The sequence below is a fragment of the Sorex fumeus genome, unplaced genomic scaffold, assembly GCF_029834395.1.
Source record: "Sorex fumeus unplaced genomic scaffold, SorFum_2.1 ptg000015l, whole genome shotgun sequence".
NCBI lineage: Eukaryota > Metazoa > Chordata > Mammalia > Eulipotyphla > Soricidae > Sorex > Sorex fumeus.
Window position 1 is genome coordinate 25,663,294 of NW_026606072.1, and position 14,237 is coordinate 25,677,530.

Consider the following 14,237-nt stretch of genomic DNA (forward strand, 5'->3'; position numbering starts at 1 on the left):
AGAGAATGAAGAAAATATCCAATATCCTAAGAGGGGGCTGAGAAGGTACTAAATCAGCAAAGCACTTTCCTTGAATGTGGTTGACCCAGGTTTGTTCCCTTGTACCACCGATTGTTCCCTGAACATTGCCAGGAGTAATCTCTGAGCACAAAATCAGGAACAAGCCTTGAGCACTGTTGGGTGTAGCTCAATAATTAGAATAATAAATAGATAAACAAGTTGCCATAAGAAAAAGACAGCTATTCTTGTAGAAAATTATATCCTGAAAAATTATTCTATAAAAGTGAAGAAGAAATAGTTTTCTCAGATGAAAGATTTTCCAAACTAGTACACTTGTTTGGAAAGAAATCATGTCTGATACTCTTTAGAAAAAAGGCAAGTAATATAGGCCAGAAGCTTAAATCAACATGAAATAAAGAAGAATATCAAAGAAAGAATAAGTGAAGGCAAAATAGAAACCAGTAAGTAGCTTCTTAGTTATCTAGCATAACAATTTGTTCAAAAAGTATATTAACAATATATTTGGTAATGTATCATACATAGCTTATGTGCATAAAGATCTTATATATATTTATCGTATACATAAGTGGAATTAAAGCCAGAAGTGATATAGAGACCAAAGGGAGGAATTAGTTATATTGTCATTATAAAATACTGACAGTACCTGTGAAATGGCATAATGTTATTTGAAAGTGGACTAGGCTTTTGTTAAGACCTCTGGGTAACTACTCAAAAGTTAAAATAAAACTAAGACTGATACATTAGTAAAAGAAAAATACAAACAAAATAATAAAAATCACGAAAAACACAAAAACATTGATCAAAGTCAAAATAAGACTTATAAATAGAAAGCAATAACAAAATAATATATTAGTCTAACTATATCAATAATCAACTGTAATTACATACCATTAATAGAAATGCAATTAAATAATAATGTCATAGTGCATTAAAAATGTATTGTATGAAACCAAGTATGGAACATCCTGAAAAAGATAAAAATAAGGAAAAAAACCCTTATTGTTTCTAGGAATTGAGTGGGAGGAATAAATAAGCAGAACATGTTTAGGGTCATGAAATACATTTTGTGGTACCATAAAATAGATATTTATCATTTAAAGTTCTCCAAACCTATAAATAAACAACAAGAAAAGTAAATCATAATGGAAACTTTGAACTTTGAGTGATTATCATGTGTCCGTAGAGGTTTTCAGTTGTGACAAATATAGCATTTTGCTGGGATATATTGATAATGGGAAAGGAGAATATATATACAGGTAAAGAGACAGAATATGTGGGGAATCTCTGTACTTTCCCATATTTGGTGTTAAATCTAACATTTCTCTTTAAAAGTAGTTTTATTTTTTTAAGTAGTAGAAATTCTGCGTCTTGCATCCCATTCTTAAATTTATAAGGTAAATTAACCTGTAAAGGTTTATGAAAAGTCGTCACAAAAAAAGAAATCTGTTCAACGTTGTTTATAACAGAGCTTCCTAAAATAATATGACCATCACTTCCTCCTAAAATTCCAGAGAAGTGGAGTCCACAAAATATACACTGGGAAGTTTTAGCTAAGTGGCAGTTTCATTATTATTTTTTAAATTTTTATTAGTGAAACACCATAAAGTACAGTTGTGGACTTACAAGTTTTTGTGCATGGTTTCAGTTATACAATGATCAAGTACCCATCCCTCCACCAGTGCCCATTCTCCACCACCAATGATGCCTATATCCCTCCCACCCCCCACCCTCCCATCCCACCCCGCCTCTGTGGCAGGGCATTTCCTTTTATTCTCTCTCTCCTTTTGGGTGCTGTGGTTTGCAAATAGGAATTGAGTGGCAATCATGTTCGGTTTATAGTCTACTTTCAGCATGCTTCTCCCATCCTGGGAGGATCCTCCAACACCCTTTACTTGGTGCTCCCTTCTCTATCTGAGCTGCCTTTTCTCCTAGCATGTGTGGCTGGCTTCCAAGCCATGGAGTGAACCTCCTGGTACTTATCTCGTCTATTCTTGGGTGTCAGTCTCCTATTTTGTTTCAGTGGCAGCTTTAAAAACTTTAAATATGGTACTTAGGAAAAAATAAGCATCAAAAAAAAAAAAGAAAAGCCTTTTAAAATTTGCTCTTCAAGTTAAAATCTATAAAATAAAAGAATTCTTGATAGCACAGCAGGTAGGGTGCTTGCCTTGCACGCAACTGAGCCAGGTTAGATCCCCGGTATCCCGTATGGTCCCCCTGAGCACTGCTAGGAATGACTCTTGAGAGGAGTGCCAGGATTAACACCTGAACATCTCCAGGGGTGGCCCAAAAACATTTAAAAAAAATCCTTGAAAATGCTTAAGGAAGTGGTGAGATCAAATTTCAAAAATATTTCTATCAAATTTCAAAAATAGAACAATGAATTAACTTAGACTCCTTTACACTTTGAATTGAATTTAACTTCTGGGTTACTATGAAGAAGCACAAATACTTTTCAGTTCAGTCTCCTTATACTTTAGGTCTACAATGGTCTACAGTGGTCTCATTACTTCCTGAGTCAAAGATTCTATTCAACCTGCTCTAACCTTATCAATCCAATGTCCAATTACGTTGCAACAGTTCTTAATTTCAACAGTTCTTAAATCTTTTTCTCAATATTGTACATTTTATTTTATTCATCATTTTTATGTGTATTCCTGAAGAAGATTGTAAGTTCCTCATAGATTAGATGGTGGGGGGGTGGGGTGAAGTCCTGTACATCTCTAGAACCTCAGTAACTAAGATGTACATGTGACTTTCCTTTTCTGGCCTAAGTCATCAAACTCAATTTGTCTATAATTCATATCAAAAGTCTACTTGAAATCATTGCTCTAGATCTGCTTAGAAGACAATATGACTTTAAATATGTGTGTGTGTATCTTAGCTGCATACAATGAAGTAATATTTTTTGTTTTAGGGGGCCACATCCAGTGGTGCTAGATCTTATTCCTGACTCTGTGCTCAGGTATCAGTCCTGGCAGACTTGAGGAAGTCATATGGAGTGCTGAGGATTGAACCTGGGTCAGCCCTGTGAAAAGCAAATGTCCTACCTATCCACTATACAATCACTCGAGCCCTAATGAACTAGTACTTTTTGCTTCTTGGGACAGTGTTGTACCCTTCAGATCACAGATGGACACAGGCAGATATTTTCAGGTATATCAAACAGAGAAAGCACTATTTAGTGTAAGAAATATGAACTTTCCATAAAATAAGTAAACAAGACTCAAAATATTAGATGAATGGAGCGACTGTATAATTTGTCGTCCAAACTAAACCACTGATGAGAATAAAGGCAATTGTTCATAATTAAGTTGTGGCAAACTAGTTGCTTCACAGTCATCTATTCTACTAACTACTGTGCTTCTATTTACTAAATAGTTCCTGGTTACAACCCAAGAAAAAAATCAAAGCATCTAATGATTCATCCTTTCAGTCACTCATTCCAAAAACATTTATGTAAGGCCTTTTGTATGTGTCAGGTACTTTTCAAGGTAGTGAGGTGAAAAAATTATGTACAAACAAATTAGTCATGTCATTTTGAGGAAAAGAGGGGAACAAAGACTAAAGTTGAATGCTTAGAAGAAAAAAAAACCTTTTGAAAACAGAAAGTCCTGCTCAAGTACATTATTTAGGAAAGAATTCTCTGCTGTGGTAACATTTGAACTGTGACTTGAAAGCGGAGTCAGAAGAGCCATAAGAGTGGCAGGAAAGAGCACTCCAAGCTTTGAGAATAGCATGTGCAAAGGCCCAGAGGAGTGGGGGATTACTTGCTTAAATGAGGAACTGAAAGATGTGTTTGCCTATAATTTGGTGATAGAAATGTAAGTTTCTAGAGTAGACTGGAGAAGTTAAGTCTTTTATTCTTTACTTCACTCACTGAAGAAAGGACAGTGGGCTCATACCCGCCAATGCACACAGCAGAATTAATCTGTAAGCATTAACTTGTCCGTGCCCTCTTAGTGCAATCCACTGTGAGAGATAAATTAATATAGGTTCTGATGTAAAAATAAAACTTAAATACTAAAACTTAGAAAACGTTAAATGCACTCATTTCCTCCTTCATCACTCTGGCATAATAAAAAAGAGGGCAAGGAGTAGGCAACCCTACACCAGCAAATGGGTATTGAACGTCCTCTTTACAAGATAGGTCTTTCCTGATGAATGCCACTATGTTTATCTCTGCAAAATTGGGGCCTGATGTTGCTTCTTAAAGCATATTCAAAAAATTCTTCAGGTTTGTGTCTTCCCTAAGTGATCACAGTACAAGGGAACATTCTAGAAAACTTACATAGAACTGTTAGGTTTCAACAATATGTAAAGTGAAGATTGCACAACTATTGACATGAATGCAGAGTGGACTTCTGTCAAAAGTCTGATTACATATGAACATTGAGTTCATGTCAGAGGGTTATAAAGGGAAAAAAGAAAGCACAAATCCAGGGAAGTAATTAGAGTTCATAGAAAAGTCATTTTCAAATAAAAAAAGCAGTAAGACTAAACATGAATTAATTTTAAAAGAAAAGTGGCTCCAGCATAATTTGGGGGTCCAAGAAAAAACTGAGCTTTATTCTAGTGTTTTGGGTTCAGCAAAATACATTTTGCCAAACGTTTTCCCCCTTAATTCAGAAAAGGCATGCATATTTCAAAGGAAATTTAATCCATATGTTTCTGATTCATTTACACTTAATTCATCAAAATGTTGTTTTGTAAGAGTTATTTGGTGTCCAAAAAGTCTTATAAGACTCCTCTTTGAACCAGAAAATCTTGTGTTGTCAGGACTAAATGTAACTTTATATGCAAAACGACTAGGACCTAGTGTTACTCTAGGAAGTTTAGCCCATATACTAGACTCTACTCCTAGAGTGATGAGAATTAACAAGCAATCTTTAGAGAGATAAAGAGAAAACTGCCAAACAAGTCTCAAATCAAACAAACTCATCATTCTGTTATTGAGGAGCAGTTTTTGTAATCATTTTCTGTTTCTGAAAATTATCCGATGTTTCAACAAGAAAATGCAGAAACTTCGTTCTTAGCATGGAATGTTATACTTAGTTATTAACCATGAATAAGTATGTTATTTTATAAAACAATAGCAAAAGTGTATTTCCTCTGGTATTTCAAACATTTTGTTATACAAATTGCAAGCTTCCTCAATGGCTTCATGCACTTCACTACTTGATTTAGACTTTGTGAATGCTTTTTCAGAAATTCTAATTGATGTTCAAGTTTTTCCACTAACCAGTAGGCTTTTTATTTTTGGACTTAACTTCCAAGACTCCAGATATTGGTTCTTCTGTCATCTTCGGTTTTTTTTTCTAATAAGCATGCAAAGTCTCTACATGTAAAGCCATATTATCCTGTGATGCATTTACTGTGCTTATTAACTTGATTGTGCATATATTATGGCAACAGTTCAAAACATCTTTTCCAATGATCCAAACATCATGATGCAGTTATGGCACTATCCCTTGATAGATGTGGGAAAGCCCACAGTCTTTTGAATGACAATGAAATACAGGAATCTAAAAATACAGACCTCATCAGATTTTAAATGACTATGAAGATTTCTTATGATTGAAACCATGAAATAGTTTAGTGAAAATAACTTGAGTGAAATATTAGCAATAACAAAAGTAGTTGCTGTTAATAGGTGTTAAATAATCAATTAGAAGGGAAAAACATTGATTTTTTAGAAGTATACACTATAGGTTTTATACCAATGGTAAATTGTTATACAAGGAGATTCCAGTGCTATAATTTCTTTACACTTTTTTTAGAAATCTAAAGTATTAGTATTCTATAACTTAAATAAAACTCAATTTTCCTTGCAAAAGCTTCCCTAATTATCTACACAAAAATTTTGTTGAGGGGCTGGTAAGATAATCCAGTAGGTAAGGATCATGCTTTGAATGCAACTGATCCTGGTTGGATCCCTGTCACCACATGATCCCCCAAACATTGCTGAAGCCACCTCTGAAAACTTTGAATACTACAAAGAAGGGAAATCCCTGGAACTACAGGGCCTAGTAACATTACTTCTCCTGGTTCTCCCAATGAAAGTGCCAGCCTGGTTGGCTGATATTTTAACATAAGGGGTACAGACCCAAGCTTTCTGGGCATGAGTTGGGAGACCAGGTCCCTAATGTATTTGAAATTGAATGAAATTAAAAAGAAAAGACAAACAAAATTATGAACACAGAAATTTACTAAAAGTCTATATGCCCTTTTCTTAAATTCTGAAATAGTTAGCCAAATAGTACAAAGTATAAAAGTCAGAGCAGGCAAAATTGTTCTAGTCCTTATTATAATAACAAGAAAAAGAGACCTACATACTTAACTTGGATCAAGTCCTAGCTCTACTAATTAGGAATTGTGTTCCACTTAGCCATTATTTTTAAAAAATCCTCTCAGTCAATATTTTTCTCATCCATAAAATGAGTAAAATAACATTCCTATCTCAAACAACTAAATTTTTTAATAGTGCCTATCAAAAAACTAAATAATACTTTATAGCAATGCTAGTTGTTACAACAGAGTCTCCTGCCCATGCCCCTGGCTGTCCTCATCTCGGCCCCTTGGAGAGGGACAGGTTGAGTTTCTCTCCCCATCCCGAGCAAAGCCTCGGCAGCAGAAGACCTCTGGAACCTAGCCACAGCCATGTTAAGACCATTCTCCACACACTCAGCCCAGCCTCACGCATGAAGGAACCAGCAGAGGGACCCAGGTATGCGGGACCTGGGGCTGAGATCTCCAAGCCTGTTCGGATCGGGACTGGGCCTCCTCCACCCAGATCCCCCATCTTCAGTAGCTAGACAGTTACAGCCAACAACTGCTGTTTAATCCCACCAATGGCCAAGATCCAGAGACTATAAAACCAAGCTCCCAGAACGGACATCTTATTGTCTAGTTTTCGCTCTCACAGAACCCAGCAGGCTACCAAAAGTATCCTACCCACACATATGCCTGTCTGGGAACACCTGTAAACGTGATTAGAGGCTGTCCCAAAAGCTTCCATCTCTCTCAGAGAGCCCAGCAAGTTACTGAGAGTATCCCACCCACACAGCAGAGTCTGGCAAGCTATCCGTGTCTTACTCGATATGTCAAAAACAGTAACAGTGATGGTCCTCATTCCCCTGACCCTGAAAGAGCCCCCAATATGCCATCGGGATACACTAGTACATGACAGGGTTGGGTGGAGACGCTACCGGTGCCCGCTCAAGCAAATTGATGAACAACAGGATAACAGTGATACAGTGATACAGTTGTTACAACAAATAAAGTCTCAAATATATAATAATGTACCTCATGGTTTTTCACTAATAAAAAAAGAAAAAAAATTCCAACATCACATAAATTGGTATTTTTAATTCTAAATGAGTACTCCTGATTACCAGGAGATCCTTTTTCAACTCTGAACAGAGATATTGGAACCAATCCCTTTTTCATCTTGTAATTCATTATTTTCAATGTTTCAGTTCTAACTTTGTTGTCTTGTTATCAAGCCAAGAGAAAAAGAAAAAATATGAAATATATTTTTAAATTTTATTTGAGACAACGTGATTTATAATACTGTTTATGATACAATTTAATGTTCATATTTCCAACATCACACCTGTCACCAGAATGTCACTTCTCTCCACCCCCAATAACTCCACTACTCCTCATCCTCCCACTGTGATGAGAGAAGATGGAACATTTTATTAAGGGAATTTTATGAATTAGATTTAGAAGTGGTACTTTATACAGTTATTCTCACTCCACGGGCAAGAACTCACAGGGCCATATCTACTGACAAAGGAGAATAGAAATGTACTGGTTAGTTGGGTTACCAAGAGGAAGTAGAAACAAGATAGGAGAAAACTAGACCTCTTTCTCCATGTGAAATGGCTAGCACTCTTTCTGTCATGCAATAAGTACTCAACAAACGTTAGCTATCACCATTATTAGTAAAGTGTCTCTTAAGTGGAGACACTTAGTTTGGGAAACACTAGCCTCGTAGCACATGCACATTTTCTACATATTTAGTATATTTGTGGCTGACAGCAACTCATTAAAATACGATAGAAAACTATTTTAGAAAAAGCTTACTATACTTAATGACTAGCTCTATCAACAGGGTTATAAATAAAAGAGTAAACATATGTATGCACTATGTTTTCTCTAATAGAAATATGAGAAGAATCAAACATGTTTTTCCCCAATCTTCTTGTGTTCAAAGACCCAGACTTAGTAGATTAAAATAAAACCATTGGACAGTTGTATTTCAGATACTATTATAATGAACTTAAAGCTGCTGTCCAAATTCTTTTGCTGCAATAGCATTGTGATGTAAATCATAGAACTTCCATTGTTCACAGTTGAATTTGTATTTGAAAATATTCTCTCCCACTATACTTTTGCTTTCTATCCTGAACTAAAGTTATTGTCTTTAGTACTATCAAATTCTTCACATAATATTCTTCAAGTCAAGAGTCTAAAATATTCTTATATCTCAATGCAGTGTGAAAAAACTTAATTAAAGAGAGTATTCTCACTCAGCCCCTCTCTTTTTGCAGAAGAAAAAAGGCTTTTAAAAAGACACAAAAGAAAGTTCTGGATTTTTCAGGGTCTGTCTGGTTCTAATGGTAAAGCATTGCCAATCCACGGGGCAAATTTCAGCAGCTTTAAAAAAAGAGTTAATTAAAATCACCCTCCTCTTAACTTGCCTCTCTTTCTGTCTCTTTAGTTGGATCAACTTGTTCATTAGTATAATATTAAACAAATGAAAACAAAAGGAAAAATGAAGCAAGTTTCTCTCTATGCATATTTCTAAGACCAGGCAGTGTATGCTCCAAAACCATGTCCCCAAAGCCAAAATAGTTGAGAAAATAAAGCAATCTTTAGCTGATTGAAAACTACTTGATTTCAATACTTGTTTTACATACCAAAAAATAATTCAAGTCCTTGCAGTTTAAAAAGTAATAGCAAAACAGACATTACTCAAATCCAGAACTGTTTTCCATATACATGAGTTGAAAGGGCCTATGAAACATACTCAGGAAAACAAGATACTTCTTAATCTTCTCGAGCTATGTCTTAAGAAGTCTGCATTATTTTCCCTTAAAAAACTCGTTAATCTTGGAAAATAAAGCTTTTCTGAATGTCCCCAACAACCTTGGCTTTCTGATCATGTGATCAGAGAACTACACTCTGGCTTTCATTAGTTTCAGGACATCTGCAAGTAGAACTTACAACACAAAACAATCTCGGTTGCTGATCTTGTTCTCTCATCTGGACCGAACAGTGTTAGTGTCAACAATTGCAGTAAACAGCCTTGCTAGAGCTAACGTAAACATTTCAGAAATCATAAGCTTAATATCCTTGTTCAGAAGTTGGACCAAGCTATGACTAAACTCTTCTGCACTCTCCACCGCAGGCTAGAGACTGACTTTGATATGTTTCCAGAAAGAAAGTGTATCCAAACCTGCACACTGAGAGAAAAGTAAACTTAGTCCTGGCATTGAAAGTTGATGTGGCAATAGGTACCTTTGGTGGATGAATACATGCAGGAAGTGGAACAAAGAGGAGTGATGCCTTGTTGGAGAGGTGGGAGGCATTCTCTGGGTCCCACTCTTATTAAGTCAACTAATAAAAACTAGATACTATTTTTTTCTGCGATGGCACTTTTTCAGCACTAGCTCCTCCTCTGGTCATGTTTTTGGGTTTTTTTTCTTAATAACTCCATGTCATTCCTCTTATGTGCAGGCTTTCTTTAGACTCAGAGCAAGACAACAATAACAACAACAACAAAAAAGCTAAACAAAAACAAACTGAACTTAAATTCTTTGAGTTTACTTTATAAACATCAGCCACAAGATTAAGTAATAATTCCCCAAAGGAAATTATTTGCTGGATCAGCTGTACCCAAGTGAGAATTGTGATGTCATTTATATAATTGTAATATTCCTTTTTATCATCTTTGTCACCCTAGTTCTGTGCAAAAAAGACTCTTGAAATTCTATAATAAATAAAATAGCACCTGCTTGTGGCATCTCCAGTGTTATACTTACTGCCACCAAGCTGAATTGTAATGATTAGGCTCTATGATACTTAGAAACTTGGTTGGAAGAAAGAAACTCTCTTTTTTTTTCATAATTACACTTGGATAGCTTTATGATTGCAAAATGACTTTTTTATTGAATTGGTCATTGCTGCCTATAGAGCTTTGAAAGGTGAGCCAGTGGAAAACTCTGAGCCATATTTGGCAAACTGGGAATTAGGAAATAAAAAGTACCACAGCTAAACTTGAACTGAGGTCATCAGATGCTAGTACCCACATTCTCCATAATTGTAAATAAAAGAATTATAATACCTGATCATTGCAGATTGATTTCTACTTTGTAGTGACTCAAGAAGAAAAAGTGACTGAACCATACACAGAAAATAAATGGTTGCTCACTTAGATTTTTTTACTAAGTGTGCCTTTGACACAATTACACAAATAAAAATATTAAGTGTCTGTTATATGTTTCCTATTATTTCTTCAGAACTCTCTGAGAGTCCTAAAGATGAGCATGATTATATTCTTCATTTATACATAAAAATGGGATTAGAATAGCACTGTAGCACTGTAGCACTGTCCTCCCGTTGTTCATCGATTTGCTTGAGCGGGCCCAGTAACGTCTCCATTGTGAAACTTGTCACTGTGTGTGGCATATCAAATATGTCACAGGTAGCTTGGCAGGATTTGCTGTGTGGGCGAAATACTCTCAGTAGCTTGCAGGGCTCTCTGAGAGGGGCAGAGGAATCGAACTCCGGTCAGCCAGGTCAGCCGCATACAAGGCAAACGCCCTACCTGCTGTGCTATTGCTCCAGCCCAGGGATTAGAATAAAAACAATTAATTATTCAAGATCATTTCATGAATGATAAAGGTCCAAGTTGAATTGTGTGTGTCTCAACTCATGTCTATGTTTGGGGCAGAAATCTATATGATAAGCCAAAACTAAAAAGTTTTCACTTAAAGTTAACATAATTAATAAGTGTCTATAAGAACTTCTTATACTCTAGTACCTTTATATGATCATTGACTCATTCTAGAGTTATCCAGTTATATCTAGATTTAAAAAGAAATATCTAGACATTAGTTAACTACTCAGATCTTAAATGAAGTTTCAGGTTGCTTACATTTAAAATGATTTTCAATGTCATGAAGACAACAATCAACCAATACGTCCTAACCTCATGTTCTTTGTATATCTAATGACTACTTTTTCTTCCTTTCTTATGTCTGAAAAGTCAGTTATGAAGTTTTACTGAGTAATTGTAAGAGGACAAGCTACACAGTGCAAAATATTTAAAACATCAAAAGACATTAAACCATCCTCAAGGAACATATACTCCAGACAGAAATATACGACTTCAAATGATAGCAGAAAACAAGATAAAGGTGTAATGTCAGGAATCCCTAAAGTCCTGGCTAAGTACAAACAACATTGTGATATTTGTCTAATTGAATACCTTCTTTCCTGTAAGACAAATTGGTTTTAGGATAAGGATACAATTTTTCCTGGGTTTTGCTAATTTCAAACATTGTTTGCATCTGTGTAGAATACAGATAAATTATACAATTATTCCCCACTTAAAAACCTCTACATTTCCTTAATAAAGTCAAATGTCTCTAATCACTAATCTCATAAAAACATTTATATAACCCATATTTGAGAGATGATCTTTGACTACTTATGACAGAAACAATCCAAATTATGCCCCCAAATGGGAAATTATTGATTTATTTTAAACAATTTTTAAGGACTAATCATAACTTGCCATCTTGGACTGAGCAGAAAACTCTTAGTGACAATAGTTTTTCATGCCACTATTCATATTTTGTTCACAAAGAATAAAACAAAAATGTAACTTTAGTTTAAAAAATGCTCTACTTTTTGACCATGCAGATAAAAATACAATTAAAAAGAAATTAGCCTAAATCGATATTTTTAAAGGAAAATCTATTTTTGCTCATTACAATCCTCCAATGTTGCCATGGTTCTCAGTCTGTTCATTAATATCACCTTGGAGCTCTTGAGCCAAAATTAATGTCACCATCACTACCTCCAGAAAACAGACCATTTTGATCAAGAAGCCTGGGAGTTGGGATCCTAGACAACATTTTTTTTTCGTTTTTACTAGTTGTTGCTATTGTTCGAGGGGACTCCTGGAAATGTGCAGGGTCTACCAGAACTACTTCAGGTAGTGCTTGGAGGACCATGCAGTGTCAAGTTCCAACCCAGGATCTCATATATGAAAAGCATGTGGTCAACCACCTGAGTAGGATCCTGGGTCCAGCAAATAGTATTTCTTAAATGTTCACATATAATTCTAATGTTCAGAAAACACATTTTGTTTCAAAAAATGTTTGAGAACCCATTTTTGGTCCAATGACATTATCCAATCTACTGTCAAGGACATATAAAGCTGGAGACACTTCCAGGAATGAATTCTGCATGCAGAGCCTGGAGCAATCCCTGCGCATCACTGGGTGTGGCCCAAAAAAGACACATAAAGCTAATTTTGTATACTAAAGTGAGAGAAAAGATGAAATAATAGAACTTACACAACCATTTTTTAAATTTCCAAAAGTAGATGTAATTCTTGTCATTGTGTTTCTTTATTTATTATTTTATAGCAGGGATTTCTTTGCAATCATGAAATTCTAAATTCTTTATGTGCCCTCAATTTTTTGTTGTTGTTAAATTATTTTATACTCATTAATTATCCAGGAATTGTTTACCATTACCCAAACACTCTCAAAGTACGAATTGGTGCTTTTATTATTGCTTCCAATTATAAAAAGGCAGAATTGACCACAAGATGTTCTACCTTAAAAATCCATCACCAAAGATAGGTCACCGCATGAACTGCTCTGAAGCAAAAGGTCAACCCCTTAAGGTTGTTAAGTAATTATTTGTAAAGGACATATTGCTGAGCCATGTGAAATGACAGGAGCTATAAAGTTGGCCATAAACGTCACTTGTAATTAAAGATATTGCGCACATGGTGTTTTATTTTAGAAAATATGGACTATACTAAAACAACATCCTTTATTTACCGGTTATTGTAACAAAATATAATAGAGGACTGTGTCAAAGAAAAGAGTTATTCGCATTGGCTCTGTTGGAGGGAAAAGTTTCAAACAGTGGCAGCTGAGTACTTAACCATTTTACTTTCTGCCGTGCAATGGGTTCGTTGATTGCCACCCTTCGATTCTTCACTTACCTTCATTCCACAGTCACTGCTGACACTTGAGTGAAATCTGTCTTCAGAATTAACATATTGTTCTCTTAGTGGCCCAATTGGCAGACAATAAAAATAAACAAACACAAAAACCTCTTATTTTGCAATATTAGCAAAGAAAACACTGACCTTCCACCTCCTACCTAATCTACCCCCAATTGCTTCCTTGACACCGTGCCTAGTAAAATTAAAAGGGGTTTTCAAAAGAAGGAAAGAAACATCTGCTTGGACTTCAGCTTCTCCTCCAAAGCAGAAACCAAGCCTATAAAGGTTACATGTTTCAACGAGCCACGCAAGACTAAGGAGAAAGTTCAAGTGCTTATCCCACTTGACCTTGGCTTTAGCGCAGGATCACGTTGATCCTGATGGAGAGATTAAACCGCCAAACCCAGAACTGCTCACCAAGCAAATTCACAAGGGGAGTTCTAAGAGTTCTTTGGCACTCTTGCTTCATATGGAATCAGCAGGGACGATCCCAGGCCACAAATGTAGCAATATTTTAACTCAGTGTGCAAAATTTCAAAGATAAAGCCTGAGATTGGAAGCTGTACCAAACTTTTCAAACACTGCTTTTCTAAGTAGGTTTTATTAAGAAAATACCGGCATGTGTTAGAGTTGTTGAAAGATTTCTCTTTTTGAGGGGTGTGTGGGTGTATGTGTGGGGGGAAGAGGGAGAGTGGTGGAGAAAAGAAATTAGAACCATGAGAGGTAAAGGACATGGGTAGGAGCGAACCCCCTCCCCAAATGTTTCCTTTCACATTTTCATATATCCCTCCTAAATTCCAAGTTCACAATGCCTTCAATAAAAATCATTTTCATACAACAGCAATATGGTCAATAAGTTAATCATAACTTTTCTTATAAACAGAGTTTTAAACCATGAATTAAAACTATAAACTTCAATTATAAATTCTAAAAATCTGAGAGAATGATCAACAGCTAA